Source organism: Bos indicus, chromosome 6 (assembly GCF_029378745.1).
Source record: "Bos indicus isolate NIAB-ARS_2022 breed Sahiwal x Tharparkar chromosome 6, NIAB-ARS_B.indTharparkar_mat_pri_1.0, whole genome shotgun sequence".
In the NCBI taxonomy this organism is placed as follows: domain Eukaryota; kingdom Metazoa; phylum Chordata; class Mammalia; order Artiodactyla; family Bovidae; genus Bos; species Bos indicus.
In genome coordinates, this window is record NC_091765.1 from 46,439,821 (window position 1) to 46,458,313 (window position 18,493).

At 42.4% G+C, this 18,493-nt stretch overlaps 1 protein-coding gene and 1 long non-coding RNA gene across 5 annotated transcripts in view; one reads left to right on the forward strand and one right to left on the reverse strand.

Annotated features, from left to right (window-relative positions):
* The window catches only part of RBPJ (recombination signal binding protein for immunoglobulin kappa J region), a 242,205-nt gene that overhangs the window by 81,364 nt on the left and 142,348 nt on the right, over positions 1 to 18,493 (forward strand). The window lies entirely within an intron of this gene.
* The window catches only part of LOC139183611 (uncharacterized), a 34,630-nt gene continuing 28,126 nt past the window's right edge, over positions 11,990 to 18,493 (reverse strand). For 3 of the 4 annotated variants that reach the window (XR_011567138.1, XR_011567136.1, XR_011567137.1), the window contains one exon: positions 11,990 to 12,541. This is a non-coding gene — a long non-coding RNA (uncharacterized lncRNA). The remainder of the gene's footprint in view (positions 12,542 to 18,493) is intronic. The other variant, XR_011567139.1, reaches the window with a different exon arrangement.

An 18,493-nucleotide genomic window follows, 5' to 3' on the forward strand; every position in this document is an offset into this window, starting at 1 on the left:
CTTGAGGAAACTGAAACTCGGAGAGCTCAAACGACTAGACCAAGGTCACAGACCCCATTAGTGCTGGAGCTGGAACAAAACTTCTGGTCTCCTGGTTTCATGCTTTTCTCATCACCCCAAGTGGCAGTTTCTTGCAACTTTCAATCATATGTGCCCATTCATCACAGAACACGGTGGGCTGGAATATAAATTATCAGTCCATTAACTGAGAAACCACTTGAGGAATTATAGTAGTCATGTTGCTGTTACAGTACTTCTTAATATTCACTTGATTTTATGTGTCTGGTACTTTAGAAAGTGTTACTTGTATTAACCTAGTTAATCCCCAACTAGCCCTATGGGTGGGTGGGTATGGGAGGATAGTCACTTTTCTAAGCCTTTTACATCTAATAAATCATATAATCCTCAAAACTACCCTACAAAGTAGTATTATTCCTCCTATTTTGAGTCTTAAAGTGATAGAGTCATGCTCAAGTTCAAACATACCCTTAAACCAATACATATGCTACCTCTCTCTGCTCTACCACCTACTCATTAGTTTCTACTTTCCCATCACCAAATATTAGAATAACAAGTAGTTTAACTTGAGTTTCTTCTCCCTGCATTCACCTAGCTTCTCTGTATTAGCTGGCACTAGAGATATGGTGGGCTGCCGTCTATGGGGTCGCACAGAGTCGGACACGACTGAAGCGACTTAGCAGCAGCAGCAGCAGCAGCAGCAGCAGAGATATGGAAATGGCAACCCAGTCCAGTACTCTTGCCTGGAAAATCCCATGAACGGAGGAACCCGGTAGGCTACAGCCCATGTGGTCACAAAGAGTCGGACATGACCGAGAGACTTCACACACACACATACAGAGATATTTAAAGACAGAGGAACCAGAAAGGACAGAAGACCATCTACAACCTGAATAAATTAGACAATGGATTTTATTATGTAATTAGCAACACTTCAACTTGAACAGGTATGGCTACAGCCCATGAAAGTAAGTTTTCTGCATATGATGACCTAGTATAAAAACATAATCTGTGAATTACTAAGTGAGCTACATTTTTTCTGCAAGAAGGAGCAGAGACATGTTAGTGTTACATCAGTTAGTGGGGAAGTCTGTGGAAAGAACACATGGAGAGGTGAGAAATCCTAGAACAGTCTCGGTGGCTACAGTCGGGGCCTTAGAGGGTATCACTCCGTTTTTTTCAGGTTGCAGTAGTAGCTCTAGTCATTCAACAGCAGCAAAAGCTGTCCACCATTTTCATGACCTGGCTTCTCTGCTTGTCTCCCATCTCTCAACCTACTTACTATCAATTGACTTTTCCGTATTCACCTCTCCTAGCTCTTTCTCCTACCTCTCTCTGCTCTAGGTCCCTCTTATGTCTCTATTTACCACCTTCTTTTCTTTTTTTCCCTGTAGGGCTCTTAAACCCCATGACAAAGAGAGAATCTGAGCTGGGACATGAGCAGGTCTATTGGTGCATCAAGTAGACGGTATTTCCATTAGAGTGCTCACATCAAGTCATCTCAAAGTCTATGGAGGGCTGCCTTCCCACTCATCATACCCTCCCAGAGAAACATCTGTATGCCCACTGGCTGCTTCAAAGGTAACAGGATCATACAAAACAAAGCAAGCATGGACCTATATGTTTAGAAGGGAACTTTGAGCATGATGAGCAATTTGTATGGCTTGTCTGGTACAAATACAGATCCTCTTCCATGTACTGATGGCATTAATCAGAACAAGAGCTCTTGCTGAAAAAAAAAAAAATTATTAAACTTTTAAGGGCAGAAACCCAAAAAATAAAGGGTCATTGCTGAATATTCTCTCATTTTAGATTTCAGCTACAGCTCTATTTTTAGCTATGGTATACTCAGAATTGGATACCATAAATTCTTTTAATGCTCTTTATCTTCAACTCTCTTACCTTTTAAATCTATAGTAACTTTTAGCTGACTCAGGATACAAACCCAGAGGCTCTGATAATTCCGACATTTTTAAATGGCCAAACAATGGAGGTTTCTGAAGTTGTTTCATTGATGGTGTTGACCTATAAGAGGACAAAAATAGCAGTACCTTGCAATTGCAGATCATTTTGTATTTTTGAAGTGCTCCTCACTGAAATGCCACTCTTTTCTTACTCCTTTGTACTTTCCTAGGGCGCTGACTTTGCCAAACCACAAAATGAAATCCCTCACATCACCATCCTCCCCTTGGTTTCCTGAATCCACTTGATTGCTCTTTTCTCCAATCTCACCAGGACTCCTTGCCTATCTTGCTCATGCATGACACATCTTGCATAATTAAAGTTTTACTTGCTTATCATGTAAGTTTCTTGAGGGCAGAGAAAATGAGCCATCTAAAACGGTATCTTGCATATAAAAGGTACGAAAAAAATAGAGGAGGGGAATGCATGGGGAAAGGCCTGATTTTGCCCACTTACAGATGAGGGAAAAAAAACATACCATTTGGGAACTGAGGAAGACATTGCACTGACTTGGGTAGCCTTAAACCAAGGTGCAGAAGCAAAGAAAGAAACCTTTTAAAAGTATTAATAGAAGCATAAGAGACTGGCAAAGAGTAAAATGAGAAACAAGAGGAAAGGATGAGAAGAGACAGAAAAGGAAGAGAAGAGGGCTGAGCTGAATGGATAAGCAGCAAAGAGGAGTTTTTGTTTGTTTGTTTTTAAGAGAGTGAGGTGGAAAGCCAGAAGAAAAAGGCAGAAAAGCATTTTTATCATCTCCTTAGGAAAATGTTTTACATTGACTGGAAGCGCTAATTTGGACTTTGGGAAGTAGGAAGAAAATGAGGAAGGCACCACCCTTTAGTCAAAGGTAAGAGAACTGAGAAAAGTGAATAGAGGACAGAGGGGAAGAAGAGAGGGAAGTGGTTGGTCCTTTTTTTAGTTATTAAAATCATTCCACACAAAATCCGTTTTTGAGAATTTTGCAAAATCAAAGGGAAAAAAGAAAACCGCAACGAAAGGAACTTCAGCTCCTGTGATGCCTTGAGTCAGAAATTCTGTGCAGTCTGTATAACTGTAGGCAAAACTTCTAAAGCATATGTTTAAATTCTCTGTCAACAGATAAGAACTTCTCAGCCAGTTTAAACCAGAACTTTCAAATGACTGTCTAATCTAGCAAAGTCTTATGACCATTCTAGGTTTGACACCAGAATCTTGCACAGTATCAGAGAAAAATCAGTTCTTATTTGATTTAACTTAGAAACTAAATATCTTCTGTTGGCTTTTAGGATACCTTTCTCATTCAGTTTTCCTCTCTCCACTCTGACTGCTGCTTTGAGTTTCCATGCCCAGTCCTCCAATTTTACTCTGTACCTCTCTTTTATAATATATCTTGGTTTATGGTAGACAAAGCTGATATAACAAACAGACTCAACCATGTCATCAGTCAGTCGTCAGGAACTATTTCCTCCTCATGTAACACATCCATTCATCCATCACATGCTCAGCTGTGTCTGACTATGTGATCCTATGAACTGCAGCCTGCAAGGCTCCTCTGTCCATGGGATTTTCCAAGCAAGAATACTGAAATGGGTTGCCATTTACTTCTCCAGGAGAGCTTCCCAACACAGGGATTGAACCCACATTTCTAAGCCTGTGTACAGGTTGTCAGGGCAACTTTCCTCCACACATTTAGGGGGTTCCTCCACACATTTAGGGGTACTGGCTCCTCTCTATATACTGCTCTCCACAGCCATCCCTTCTACTTAGACGCCCTTGGCCAGACTTCAGACACATGACCATACCCCACAGCAAATTCAGTTCAGCTGTCTACCTGGACAAAGAAGCAAACAACAGGTTCGGGGGAGGGGGAGAAGCAGTCTCTGTCACAGTACCACCTACCACAGTTTCCATTTAACATTTATATGTACAATTACATCATTCATGTCTATTTCCTCCATCAGATTTTTAACCTCTGTTACAGCAGATAAACATTTTTGTTCACAACTGGGTCTCAACAAACTGCTAAATACATCTGTTGAATTAATCAGTAAATTCTTATTAATCTAGATCTCTAGCACATTAGCCCGGAGCACTATAACAGCCTCTTAACTGACCTCTCTGTTTCCCCTCTTGGCCCCCTCCATAGCAAAGCCTTTTGTAGTGATCTTCCAAAACTACACACGTGCTCCTACCATTTCCTCCACTTTAAAACGTCAACAGTCTTCCATTGCCCCCATATTTCCTTATTTTGCCATGTAATTCCCTTCCTTCCTTCTCTCTTTCCACATTCCTTCCCATCACAGATGCACACACCCTCACTCACTCTCTCACATATACTCACTGTCTGCCTTTCCAGTCCAGTCACAAACACGGACACTTCTCCCCAACACACTGCGTGCCTCCCTGGCTAACTGCTCACTGCGCTCAAGTCTCAGCTTAGTTTATCATTTTATTGAGGATCTCCCTTAGCCCTCAGAATGGTGTTGGTTCCCTTATTCTGTGCTCCCATAGCTCTCTGCCTACTGTAGGGGGTATTTTATGCTTTGAAGTTATCAAGTGGCAACCCACTCCAGTACTTTTGCCTGGAACATTCCGTGGATTGGAGGAACCTGGTAGGCTTCAGTCCATGGGGTTGCAAAGAGTTAGACACGACCGAGCGACTTCACTTTCTCCCCCAGCAGACTGCCCTGCCACATCTTACTCCCTGGGTGCTCCCAGCACTTAATACATTGCTGGACACAAAGTCTACATCCTGGAAATAGAGGATGGATGGATGACTTTTCAGAGCAGAGTTGTGAGCCACTGCATTCAACTTTAAACAAAATCAGCTATCACTGCTGATCTCAGTTAAGAAAGCTTCAGTGGTGGAAACTCTACAATTCCCAGGGAAATTTGTGCTAAAAGCAGAAGTGTTAATGTTCAAAAATGTTTTTCAAATTTCTTTCCATAATCTGAACCTCTTAATTAACTGTCTAACTGCACAAGTTCCAAAGAGGTACTTTACTTCTCTTTCATAACATTAACTTTTAAAACCCAAATGGCTTTAAACTTGCACTTTCTCATGATGCAAATGGCTAGCAAGTTGACCTTTCTCTTGATTTCAAGATAGAGTAGGACATGGGGTTACACAGAAACCTAACATTTACTTTACCTGTTTTCCCTGGGGCTCATGGAGCTCAACGGATCTCTAAATCTGTAAGATACAAGAGAACTTGATGTCCCCCAAGTCATGTTTGCTTGTGTGTGCTCAGTCTTGGAGCCTGGAGGGGTGGGGCTTGGAGATTTGACAAGGCTTGTCTCGGGTCCAGGCTCCCAGTGTAAATGAAACAGCCAAAATAACAAACTCCCAATTTAGGAATTTGCTATGGGCGCTGCTCAAGGACCATTCTTGGGTTCCTTGGAGTGTATTGGACTAACGTTTTTTAAAAAAGGGAGCAACTCCTATTCATATGTAAATATCAGTAGCCTATTGTCTCCTAGGGCTTCCCTGGTAGCTCAGAGGACGTCCCTTGTGGCAACGGAAGACTGTTGAAGTTTTAACGTGGAGGAAATGGTAGGATCTCAGGTGCAATTTCAGAAGATCACTACAAAAGGCTTTGCTATGAGGGGGCAAAGAGGGGAGACAGAGAGGTCAGTAAAGAATCTGCCTGCAATACAGGAGGCGGAGGGTTCGATCGCTCAGTCGGGAAGATCCCCTGGAAAAGGGAATGGCTACCACTCCAGTATTCTTGCCTGGAGAATTCCATGGACAGAGGAGCCTGGTGGGCTACAGTCCATGGGATCGCAAAGAGTCGGACACAACTGAGTGACTGAACAACACCATCATGTAAGCAAGAACATAGATTTCCAAGGACAGGTTACTGCTGGAGGCAAAGAAATGAAGTTAATGAAGCAGTCATGGGGCAGGAAATTTTACAATTTCAATATAAGAGCAACAACTAATTGCAGAATGTGAAAAAAAAAGATCTTCCTATTTATCTGCCCAGTTACATCTGACATTCCTACCAAAAAAAAAAAGAGGGAAAAAAATAAGCGTAAACTTCTAAATTAATGCCTCTATTCTGAGAATTTTACTGATCTAAATTTCCTAAAATTTAGTTGAGTAAGTCTGTAAGCTGTTTTGATTTTTGTACAAAGGGAGAAGGAAAAGCACAGCACATGCTCTGACTTCGCGTCAACTTCCCTCTGTTTTATTTTCAGCCCAGTCACAAAACCACGGTCTTTGCTTGCCTCACTCTTTTGTTTTTCCAAAAGAGTATTCTCTTCTGTGTGAGGTTCTGATCCAAAATAATCAGTATTGGAAGTTGGGCTGTTTTTGCTTCATTTCTGTGGCCTGAGTCATTCTCTCCAAAACCAGGATGCCCTTAGGGAAGATACAGAGGAAATGATGTAATACTCTCTGGTCTCTTTCACGCTTTGGGCCGGAGCCTTAATGAATCTGTTTTCTAATTAGCCCGCAAGGAGCACAGTGGGGGGGGAAAAAAAGAGTCTCTTCAGTGTCTCCCTTCTCACTAGAGGTGCACACACTATTTGCTCCTTTGGGGAACACACTTGCCAGAAACAGTGCATAAATCTTCTCCGCATCACTGTCAAGCAGCTGGAAGCAAAGGTATTTTGTTATGCCTACTTTACCAATTAACTTTTAAGTGTTTTGAGTTGTTAAGAGTTTAAGTTTTAAGTGTTTTGAGCTGGGATCAAAACCAGAAAGTGTCACCTCCAAGGTCAAGCACTGCCCCTAGGAGAGGGAACTGCAGTGAAGGGGGTTGGGGGGAGGGGAGGGGTAAATATCTCCCAATTCCTCCACTACATCCCCCAAGCAATCCCTGCCTATGCAAATGAAGGGAGCAAGAATCTATTAGAAAACCTGTTTAGAACAGACTTCCTATATTAACTTGATAACCGTTTGTTCAAGATGCTTTTGAACTGTGGTGTTGGAGAAGGCTGTTGAGAGTTCCCTTGGATTGCAAGGAGATTCAACCAGTCCATCCTAAAGGAAGTCAATCCTGACTACTCATTAGCAGGGCTGATGCTGAAGCTCCAATACTTCGGCCATCCGATGCAAAGGGCTGACTCATTAGAAAAGATTGGAAAAGATTGAAAGCAGGAGGAGAAGTGGACGAGAGAGGATGAGATGGTTGGATGGCATCACCAACTCAATGGACTTGAGTTTGAGCACGCTCCAGGAGGTGGGGAAGGACAGGGGAGCCTGGGGTGCTGCAGTCCATGGGATTGCAAAGAGTTGGACACAACTGAGTGACTGAACAACAACAACAAACTGTGTGTTCAGTTTCTGGGCACTCTGGACACTGCACAGGAATATTCAGTCTCGAAGCCGTGTAGGTATATCCGTTGTTTTGTTGTTTGTCTTTCAGTTGCTAAATCATGTCTGACTCTCTGCGATGCTATGAAGTGTAGCCCACCAGGCTACAGGCTACAGGCTACACTTTCCAGGGAAGAATACTAGAGTGAATCTTAAGAATCTGCCTGCAATGCAGGAGACCTGGGTTGGATCCCTGGGTTGGGAAGATCCCCTGGAGAAGGCCAGGGCAACCCATTCCAGTATTCTTGCCTGGAGAATCCCCACAGACAGGAGCCTAGTCCATGGGGTTGCAAAGAGTTGGACATGACTGAGCTACTAGCACAAGCACATAAGCTTCCTGACCCAGGGATTGAACCCATGTTTTCAGAATCTCCCACACTGGCAAGTGAATTCCTCACCACTGAGCCACCTGGGAAACTCCTGGACACCTATCATTTCCTAATTATAACCTTGAGTCAATTTTGCTCTTTTTCTCTGATATTTGACTTCTTGGGCTATTTGCCTGGTAAAAACTAGCAATCAGCAAATTCATGTGCTTTAATTTGTTGTGGGGAGGATCTGGAAAGCTTGGACCTGTACCACCACTTCAGCTACTGGTAAGCCATAGCACTTGGGGTCATTCAAAGTATTTGCTCAAACTCCCTTCTCTCTGAGCCCCAGGACTTGCGATCATTTTAACATGTGGCTCACCCTGTGGAAATGCTTTGTTCAATACGTCTGTCTCCTCAACCAGACCTCAGCTTCTTAATTCATTCTGATAACCCCAGCTTTAGAGGAAGCTCATGAATTGGCTGCTGGAACTAAACTAAGGAAAAGGAGAAGCAGGCGAGGGGTGAGGAGAATTTGAGGCTGGGGAGTGAGGTGGGGGAAAAATGCCTGAGGGGAAGAAGGGCAGAGTTCACACTGGCATCCCAGATGTCCTTGAGACCGCGAATGTCTGTTTTCAAGAAGGATCCAAAATCTGAAAGGGAAGCAACACACTAAAGAGTTAACGGAAAGACTGCGAGGAAATTGAATCTGGCTCATAAAGTCAACGGGTGTACCTCAACCAGTGAAATTGCTGGTCTGGTGTTTTAAAAGACCTATTCCTGGCTCCACCCTGGCCTAGGAACACAGAACTCTTGGGGGTGGGACCTCGGAGATTTTTTAACAAGCACCCAGGGTACTAGAGTTTGAAAAGCATTGATGTGGTCTTTCTCGAAAGCGTTTCACCCCACTCCATCCGACCCAGGTCCAATTTGCGTGAAGTCTTTTTGTTGAAGACCTAGCGTGGAGACACCAGGAGACTTCAGCATGTAAACTATGATGTCCTTTCATTCACTCTGTCCAGCGTCATTCCCCGCAACACACACTCACACACAACAGACATGCAAGGGTTCCATGTGCACACACCTCTGCAGGACCAGTGCCTGGGGTCACGTGCCTAGTCCCTTGAAAGGCCCCCTGTCTAGGACAGCCCTAATTGACAGTCTGAAAATTAGGCAGGGAGCAAACAGATATTTACGGCAAAAACCCTTTGGACAAAAATTCCTTGTACTGCAGACCTTTGACTTCTGACTCTAGATAAAACTAAAAGAATATCTGCAAGAGGAAAATGAAAAGGTTAATTCTCTTTTCTAAAACTCACTACAGATTTGGTAACAGATGAACTTGCATTTTGCCTTCATTTTTTCCAAAGTGATTCATTCATCTTGGTTCCTGAACACCTGCTTAAAAACAGGGCTTTCTTCTCTCTGTCCTTAGGGTGTGCCAACCAGGTTTGAAACCATGAGGTAGGTCTAACACCAGGGGAGGGTTCGTGGAGGGGAGGAAAGTCTGATTTGATCTACATAATGTATTCATTGTTTAAAATCATACATTGCACCGAAAGCTTTGGTGAGTCTTGTGGTGTGAAACCGGGAACTTGGAGCAAGCTCTTGAAGCCAGAATTTCCAGGCCCAAGGTGAATGTTGACATTACCGAGGCTGGAATCCCTGTTAATACCTAGGTTTTCCTTCCATGAAGACGGCATTAAGTTTGGGGTTTTCTTTCCCTCCAAGTTTTTCAGAGCAACCCGCAATAAAATGGAAGGTGCTCCCAGCAGAATTTATTTCCAATGACAACTGGCCCAGTGTTTCCCGAGTTTACTCATTGGTCCAACTGCCTATCACTGTCCCCACTTCCCTTCTTCTGGGGCGCTTCTGTCTCTTTTTCTCAGCTCCTTGTCAGTTAATTCACATTTCCTGATTTGGCAAACACCACCACCACCCCACCTCCTTTTTCTTGGGTAAAACTTCCTGAGTTGACATTAAAGAGAACTGTTACCTCACCCAAGAGCTTTAGCAGGAAAATGGCATTTAGGTTTAATTACCTAAAGCCTCACAGTAGTTACCACTTTATAAAATTCAAGTGACTTTTTTCCAAGCTCCCCGTTTTCCAAAACTGTCTGGCTGGCGACCTCCGGGAAGGTGGGATGCTGCCCGGCCCCGGCCTAGGCACGAAGTTGGCAAGGAGGCTAGGGTGAAGGCCCTTCCAGTGCTCACCCTGAAACCCTGGAAGCAGCAAGGACTGCCGACCTCCAAGGCCATTCTGGGATCCAAGAGAAGGAGGGCATACATGGTAAGACCAGGGAAGAACAACTCCCTGGACTGTTTTAACTCAAAGATGGTGGCTCAGACAGTAAAGAATCTGCCTGCAATGCAGGAGACCCAGGTTCGATCCCTGAGTCAGGAAGATCCCCTGGAGAAGGGAATGGCAACGCACTCCAGTATTCTTTCCTGAAGAATCCCGTGGACAGAGGAGCCTGGTGGGCTACAGTCCATGGGGTCGTAAAGAATCAGACATGACTGAGCAAAGATGCGCACCCAGGGGGAGGGAGGGGGGATATGTGTACATATAGTTGACTCACGCAATTGTACAGCAGAAACTAACACAACATTGTAAAGCAATTGTACTCCAATTTTAAAAAAAGGCGCACACCCTCCTTTGGAAAAGCCTAGAAGACCTGGGCCAGGGAGCTAGTCACACTGCTGTCTCACCAGCTTTCAGGGAGCAGTGGGGAAATGGCTGTTGTTGTCATATGAGGTGACCACAGCTTTCCCTAGGGCCCCTTGCAGCCACTCTCCCAGAGCTTGGGACTCCAAATGTTCTTCCTTCTTCTTTTTTTCCCCTTATTTATTTATTATTTATTTTTGGCCACGAGGCATGTGGGATCTCAGTTCCCCAGCCAGGGATAGAACTCACATCCCCTGAATTGGAAGGGAAGATTCTTAACTTACTGGACCACCAGGGAAGTCTCTCTTCCCTCTTCTTGAAAGCTGTAGAACCATCAAGACATCTTTCTGGGAATCTGTTCAGGACCATGTTTGCTTCTCCTGGTGGTATCTGTGTCATCTCTGGTTTGGGGCAGAAGAGTTTAATTTTGATGCACTCCCCTGTGGCTGTAAGTCTTGGTTCAGTGGTGGCTTTTCCCAACTACAGATGTAGTCCCCACCCCGACGGGGACCATGCTACCCTTTTCTCTGCTTTGCTTTCCTCAGTCGTGCTTGTCACCACCTAACATGCTTTGTCCAGGCATCCCACTTTAGTTTTCTCCTATCTTCTGCCACCTGCTTCACTCTCTCACACATTCCCACTCTTAGCCTCTGGGACAGAAACCCCAGGGTGCAGTAATTTGGGCTACTTTGTTCACCACTCCACCCCTGGCACCTAGAACAGTGCCTGGTATATCACAGGAGGTGCTCAGTAAGTATGTACTGAAGAGTGAATGGATTTGAGGAATTTCTGGAACCAGAAAGAAGATATGGGAAGGTATAATTTTGGATCAGGGAGAATCTAGAATACCCAGGCAGGTGGGCAAGGATGAGAAGGCATAGAGGAAGATAGCATTTAAGTGATGGAGAGTTGCCTACTTTGTCCCTGAATGCTTATAGTGACTACTAGTGATTAGATGTCCCTGTTGATAAGACATAAATGATCAAGTAAGTGTAGGCACAGAAAGTTTCCATGCTGACTTTATAGGTGCTCTTTCCCCTGCGCTGCTGTTGGTTCCCTGACACCTGTTCTAGACAAAGGCTGGTAATTAGACAAAGACTGGTAATCCTAATTCAGTAAAGTGCACTGTGACTGGATTCAAATCCCACCTCGGTAGCTTTAGGCAAGGCTCTGAATCTCTGTAGGTACCTGTTTCCCAATAAAGAAAATAAAATGGTGGGACCTGGCATTTTATAATTCTGCTTACACCTCCCAACTTCATGACTCGCTGTGTGGTTAGGTAACATGTCAAGTTGGTGGCCTGAAGAGAAACCACCGGGGCAGGAGGTGTCTTGACAAGTCACAGTTGTCACCGCTTCCCCAAACCATATCATTTTCATGGCCCAAGAGAGAGATTAAAAGTGATATGCTAATTTTGAAGCTGCAGTGAATTTAAAGTGCCTTCTTTTCTTAAGTGACTAAAGCCAAGCTTTGGAAATTAGAGCATGCTAGATGAGCTCTGGGGCTTCCCAGGTGGCTCAGTGGTATAAAAAATTTGTCTGCCAGGCAGGAGAGGTGGGTTCAGTTCCTGGGTTGGAAGATCCCCTGGAGAAGAAAATGGCAACCCACTCCACTATTCTCGTCTGGGAAATCCCATGGACAGAGAAGCCTGGCAGGCTACAGTCCATGGGGTCATGAAGAGTCAGACTCGATTTAGCAACTAAAAAACAAGAGAGATGAGCTCTGGGGGCTGAGGGATCTTCCATGGTCGAGGCACGCTGGATGTGAGGGTGGCTGCTACGTGTTCTGGTGAATCCACAGAAGTCTATTAACATGCAATCTATGAAAAATCTAAAGTGGCCTCAGGCTCTAGGCTTGTACTTGCTTTGCTGTTAACCCACTGGAATGCTGTCTCTGTCAATTACTTTTCCATTTTCCTGGGTTTGCTGGTTAAATGCTGTATATGAAACCCTTTGAATCATTTAAACGGGAGAGAAAAGTATAAACAAGTCCTTGCTTCACCAAGACATCAGACATACAACAATGGTTTTGATTGTGTGATCTTTAATCGAGCACACACTGTGTTAAGAAAAAGCTTTAAACAGGCAAACTTCAAGTGTTAGGCTTAGTGTCCCTTTATCTTTGGAGACGGCTATTTAGCAAAGACATCTTTCTGTGCCCCTTGCAGCAAGGGCAGATTCAAATATCTTCCTTCTTCAACCTGTAGAATCGCTTTCGAAATTATTCTGTTTCTTTTGGCTAGATGGTATTCTGTATCTTGGCTGAAACAGATCATTGGGCCACATGATTCTAAGTGAAAAAAGACAAACTTGTGAAAATTGGGCTCTGACCCCCCTCTGTAACATTAGCACTCATGAACAAATCCAATGTTGACGGAATTCTTTAGTTAATGATTTAGGAATCTCCACTCCACCCCCTGTACCACCGGACAGGAGCCTCTCTCCTCTCTTGGGCTTGGAACTAGTCTACAAACCTGAGGGCCTGGGTTTTCCAGTGCGTGGTCCTTGTGGGTTACCCCTGAGAGCTGTGTGAGTGCCAGCCTGGCCAAGCTGTAGGGGCCCAAGACAACAGGGGCAGCGCTACAGAAAAGCTCATCTGTGAGGGACATGATGTGATGGGCACAACAGCCCTACAGAAGCAGAGGGTGGTGGTTCATCTCCTGCAGGATTTAAAACTACCCAGAATGGCAGTGATAGAGGAAAAGACGGTATACGTCAGCCGAAGGGAGAGACTTGGCTTGTATGTGTGGGCTCACATTTTTCCCTGAGAGAAATGTTCTCCTGACCCTCTCTAGTCCCAAAAGCCCAGAGGAAGGATTTTGCTGGCAGGATTAGGGTTTTTAAATGTATTACTTTTCCCCATAGGCTTCTGTCATGCTATTAAAAATTGGACTCAGCATCCATGTCATCTTTACAAGTTATTTGTACGTGATATCTTCATGTTCTTTTTCCTACTTGCGCCTATTTCCTATATGTGTGCTTATTTCATATATATATATACACATATACATATATATATCTTGTTTTCCAAGCTAGCGTCTTTGCTGAATATTTCTTGAGCACCTACTATGTTTTAAGCAGTGCATATAGTATTGTGATGGAGAATGCCAAGGTTTTGACATTCTAATTAGGACCTCTTCAGTGATTTTTCCCCTTTATCTTCTCTTTGCTTCCCTTGGTTTTCTAGTTAATTTATTATGTGTGCTTCACATTCACCTTCAATTTTCATCTAAAAATAAGGTGCTAAAATATAATTTTCCAAATGATAAAACCCCGACAAAAACAAAATGAATAGGTGCTAAAGACTTTAACTTGTTAAATTATAAGGGAAAACCAGAAAATATGTTAAAACCAGTTCAAAGAAAATCTGCAGAACAAATATATATGTAGGCAATCTAGAATGCCAAGACGAATTTACAAATAGATACAAAATTTCCTGGCACACAGTAGGTGCTCAATAAATATTAACTATTTGTGATGAATATCTGTCCTACCTGGTAGTTCTTAATAAATATCACTAAATTAAGCCCGACTGAACAGAAAGATGGGTGGGACGAAGGGGGATGGTGGTCTGAGCCTAGCAGTAAACAGAGGGGCCACTTAGAGAAGACACGTCCTGCACAACAGGCTATTCTGCAAAAAATATTTGAAATGTTTATCTCAATTCCTGGAGTCGCTTAGACTTGCTTTTAATTCAGGATGCTTCTAAGACCAGACTAGACAAGTGGTGATGAATTTCAGTAAAAACCTCCTAAGAAGATTGCAGGTGTTTGCATGCCACACTTGAACTTCTCATTTTCAGGTAGAGAGGTGAAAAGGTTCTGGGGAGTGGAGCTGAAAGTGTCTTTTAAGGACTAGAATCATAAAGGGCTGTTTTGCTCCTAGGGATGGAAGGTAGAAGAGAAAAATCAGCACCATTGGGTGGCCGGGAGAGTGCCATTCCTGCCCTGGCTGTACTATCAACAGTGGCAACTGTCGAGACCAGCCCACCCTCTGTGTCTCAGATAACTGGGTGGACCATACTTTTTAAACTGCTCTGTGAAAGTGCTTTTGCAGTTTCAAACTGCAAACTGCAAACATTTTATTCAAATTTCATTTTTCACTGTTTAAATTGATTATTAAAAGCAAATGGTTTGATTAATGCCAGACAAGGCATTTTCCAGAGGCCCAGTTCACTGCTTCACCTTCACTCTAGTTAGGCGACTGTGGTCAGAGTGGCCCCAACTTGGAGCAGTCTCCCTGGGGAGTCCTGCTCTGCACTAGCTGTCATACAAGAATGGGATGGGGAAGGAGAGGGAATGTAAAATGCATGTGAGGAGTTCCTGTTCTCAGTATTTTCAATGCTCTACAAACAGCTGCAGCTGCTGCTGCTAAGTGGATTCAGTCGTGTCCGACTCTGTGCGACCCTATAGATGGCAGCCCACCAGGCTCCCCCCTCCCTGGGATTCTCCAGGCAAGAACACTGGAGCGGGTTGCCATTTCCTTCTCCAATGCATGAAAGTGAAAAGTGAAAGTGAAGTCGTTCAGTTGTGTCTGACTCTTAGCGACCCCATGGACTGCAGCCTACCAGGCTCCTCCGTCCATGCGATTTTCCAGGCAAGAGTACTGGAGTGGGATGCCATTGCCTTCTCCAGCTCTACAAACAGCTCTTTCCCATTAATGATGTGAATTAAATGAACTGACAGGTGCATCTTTCTAATGTGAATCTTCCTAAAGGAGGGCAGTAGAATAAGTTAATTTAGAAAGTGAACTGGAAAATTAAAAAAAAAAAAAGCACATGGCTTTAAATAATGAAAAGTTCTAGATAATGGTAATGGTTGTACAACATAAGCCCCTGAATTGTACACTTAAAAATTAAAATGGCAAATTTTATGTTATATATATTTCATTACAATTAAAGAAATTTTAAAGCAAATGTACACTCAGATTAAAGTTATATACTAAGTTTTCATAAATTATAGACTTTCCATATGTTATCTGTTGAATGAAGTTTCTTCTCCTGTCTTTATTTGGAGAACATCATGAGATCAAAAGGTAACTGTTTATAAAAACTGTTGCCATTTGCAACTACATTTATATCCAAATCAGAATTTTTTTTATATATTTATTAACTAAACCTAAATGCAGAAACACATTGGATGATGAGACTGTAACAGTTTTCCTTTAGGTCCTATTTCTGTGTTAAACAAAACCAGCTTCTTGGAAATGGTATTGTAAGGAGGAGTTTTAATTTTAACATGCAAAAACAGTTTATGTTAAAAAGGTCATTTTAGTCTGTCATATTTTAGGATACTGTTGAGAGTCCCATTGCTTAAAAAATGTTTTTTGGAACCACTCTACTACATCATCTTTAAAATTCTGATTTATTGTTACAATTATAAAATATTTAGTGTTTGAAAAACATTTATATTCTGTGGGTTGCTTTTAGCAGCCAATGAAAAAATAATATAAGGTATATATTTATCTTCAGAATAGGCAAATCCAAAAGATGGAAATATCCAGTAACTCTATTCCCATCTTCAACCAGTTACATGTAAATGTGTGTGTACTTAGTCATGTCTGACTCTTTTTGAACCCATGAAGCCCTCCAGGCCTCTGTCCCTGGGATTCTCCATGGCAAGAACACTGGAATGAGTAGCCACTCCCTTCTCCAGGGAATCTTCCCCACCAAGGCATTCACCCGAGGTCTCCTGCATTGCCAGTGGATTCTTTACCAGCTGAGTCATCAGGGAAGCCCTACATGTAAATAGTAGACACTAGTCTTCTGGCTCAGATGGTAAACAATCTACCTGCAATATGGGAGACCTGGGTTCCATCCCTGGGTTGGGAAGATTCCCTGGAGGAAGGTATGGCAACCCACTCCAGTATTCTTGCCTAAAGAATTCCCAGGAACAGAGGAGCCTGGCGGGCTACAGTCAGTGGGGTTGCAAAGAGTCAGACACAACTGAGTAACTAAGCACAGCACACAGACTTCTAATTTCTTAATGTCTGAACAAGAGTTATGCTAATTTAACCTTTTTTGGTCTTGGTCTTAGAAAGTTATTTCTTAAAATCCTTTTGTTCTAATTTAATCTTCCTTTTCTGAGTTACTGAGCTCTTTGAAAGAAAGTGGTTCATCCTTTCCAAATTATTTAGATCCAAGAGGACCATCCCCACCCCCAATTTTCATGCAAACATGATGTGTATGTGTTTATCTAGGGAGAAGGTCATAGTTTTATCAAATTCTCAAGGGATTTATGAGAAGTAAATAATTCCCTTCATTCTTAATCCTCCTTTTCTATTTGCCAATGTAAATCTTGCCTATGAATCATCTAAAGAGGAATTCTGCTATGGACAGCAGGATCAGGACACCAAGAGAAAGAAATCCTTGAAAAAAAACATGTCCATGTCCCATGTGTTTCTTTCTTTTGGGATAAATTGCCAATATTGTGCTAAAATCCCCAGGGTACTATGAGATAGAACTTGAATTTTAATTTACAGTTTTGAATTAAATATGAAAACATAAACCAAAATCATCTGAGAAAACTAAATAAATATATAAACTGGTGCAAGAGTGAGAAAGGGAGACTTGAATAATACATTTCATATTCAAATAAGCATCCAAGAAATTTAAATGATAACATATTAAATTTGTTTGATCTATTCCTTAATAGTTTGATATTATAATAGAAGAAAATATTTAGCTGAGACCAGGAAAATATTGCCCCTTTGTTTTTCAAGTGTAGACTCTGAGTTTTAAAATAAAGATATCTTTTGGGATTTTCTAAAGCAAGAGGGGTCAGAAGCTATTGATTTCCTCTTCTTTCCTGATGAATGCACATAAACAAACTTTTAAAGATAGTGATTTTTTTGTGGTTTGCTAAGATTTCCAGAAGATTCAAGTTAGAGGTAAATGATATTGTGCAGGTCACCTAACCCCTAAGTCTTCTTTGTCTCATAATACCCAAATTAATCAATATATCCAAATTACAAGATTAAATATGGTAATGATTATTACCATAGCATAGCAATGATTATTACTGTATGCTGCTGCTGCTGCTGCTAAGTCACTTCAGTCGTGTCCGATATTACTGTATGGTAACGATTATTACCAAAGCAACTCTCAAACTGGAAAGTTCTTTTTAATAATACTTACTTTACTGTGATATGTTATGCTACTTACAAATCCCCAAATGAGAAACAAGTGTTGAAGAGAAAAAAGATTACAACACACAGGATAACTGACTCCATACTTATTCATCAGGACATACTATAATGTATTTCCTTAACAGTCACGTTGTCTGTTTGTGAAGGTTGTCTTCTGTTTACTAACCCCTTACTGTAACTAAGATTCTTCAGCCACCAATTTCACACTGAGTGGAAATAAATTTTGGTCTTGCAATTGAGTAAAAACTATTTTGTTAGAAACTGGCATTACCAAGTTGAGAGTACCACAAAGCATTATATCTGGTTTATATCAAATCATTTTTTTTGTTTTATTTGGGATGGGAACAGAGTGTCCTTCATCCCTAGAACAAGTTAAGCTTAAATATTTCTTCAAATATGTATCTCAGTGACCAGACTCTAGCAAGACATTTCTGCATAGTATCCCCACCCCGAGATAACTGCTGTTTTGTTTTTTTGCCTTGCCACAAGACTCGCTGGATCTTAGTTCCCTGACCAGGGATAGAACCCATGCCCCCTGTAGTAGAAACATGGAGTCCTAACTACTGAGCTGCCAGGGAATTTCCCCTAGACAACTGTTCTAAACTTGCACACCTCCACCACTGCTACGGTGGTGCTTTAGTTCCTGGTGAAGTGAAGTGAAGTGAAGTCCCTCAGTCGTGTCTGACTCTCTGTGACCCCATGGACTGTAGCCTACCAGGCTCCTTTGTCCATGGGATTTTCCAGGCAAGACTACTGCAATGGGTTGCCATTTCCTTCTCCAACAGATCTTCCCGACTCAGGGATTGAACCCATGTGACTCAAGGAAGCCCCATCTATGTAAGTAGCTGTAGTAAAAGCCCCAAAATCATTTCAGAGAGTTTGCTTCAAGATCTCTCTGCCTTGAAATTTTAGCAAATAATTACAGCCTTGTTCTTTCCACAGTCTGCAAGGAGAGAATGTGAGAGACAGGAGACGGATATGATTTGGTGCCAAAGAAAAGCACTGTTATCTATAGTACATGTATTAAATACTGTATGTAGTAGTGGCTCCAAGAGTCCTGACTGCCATCAACTCTGAATCCCTCACTAAACCCCAT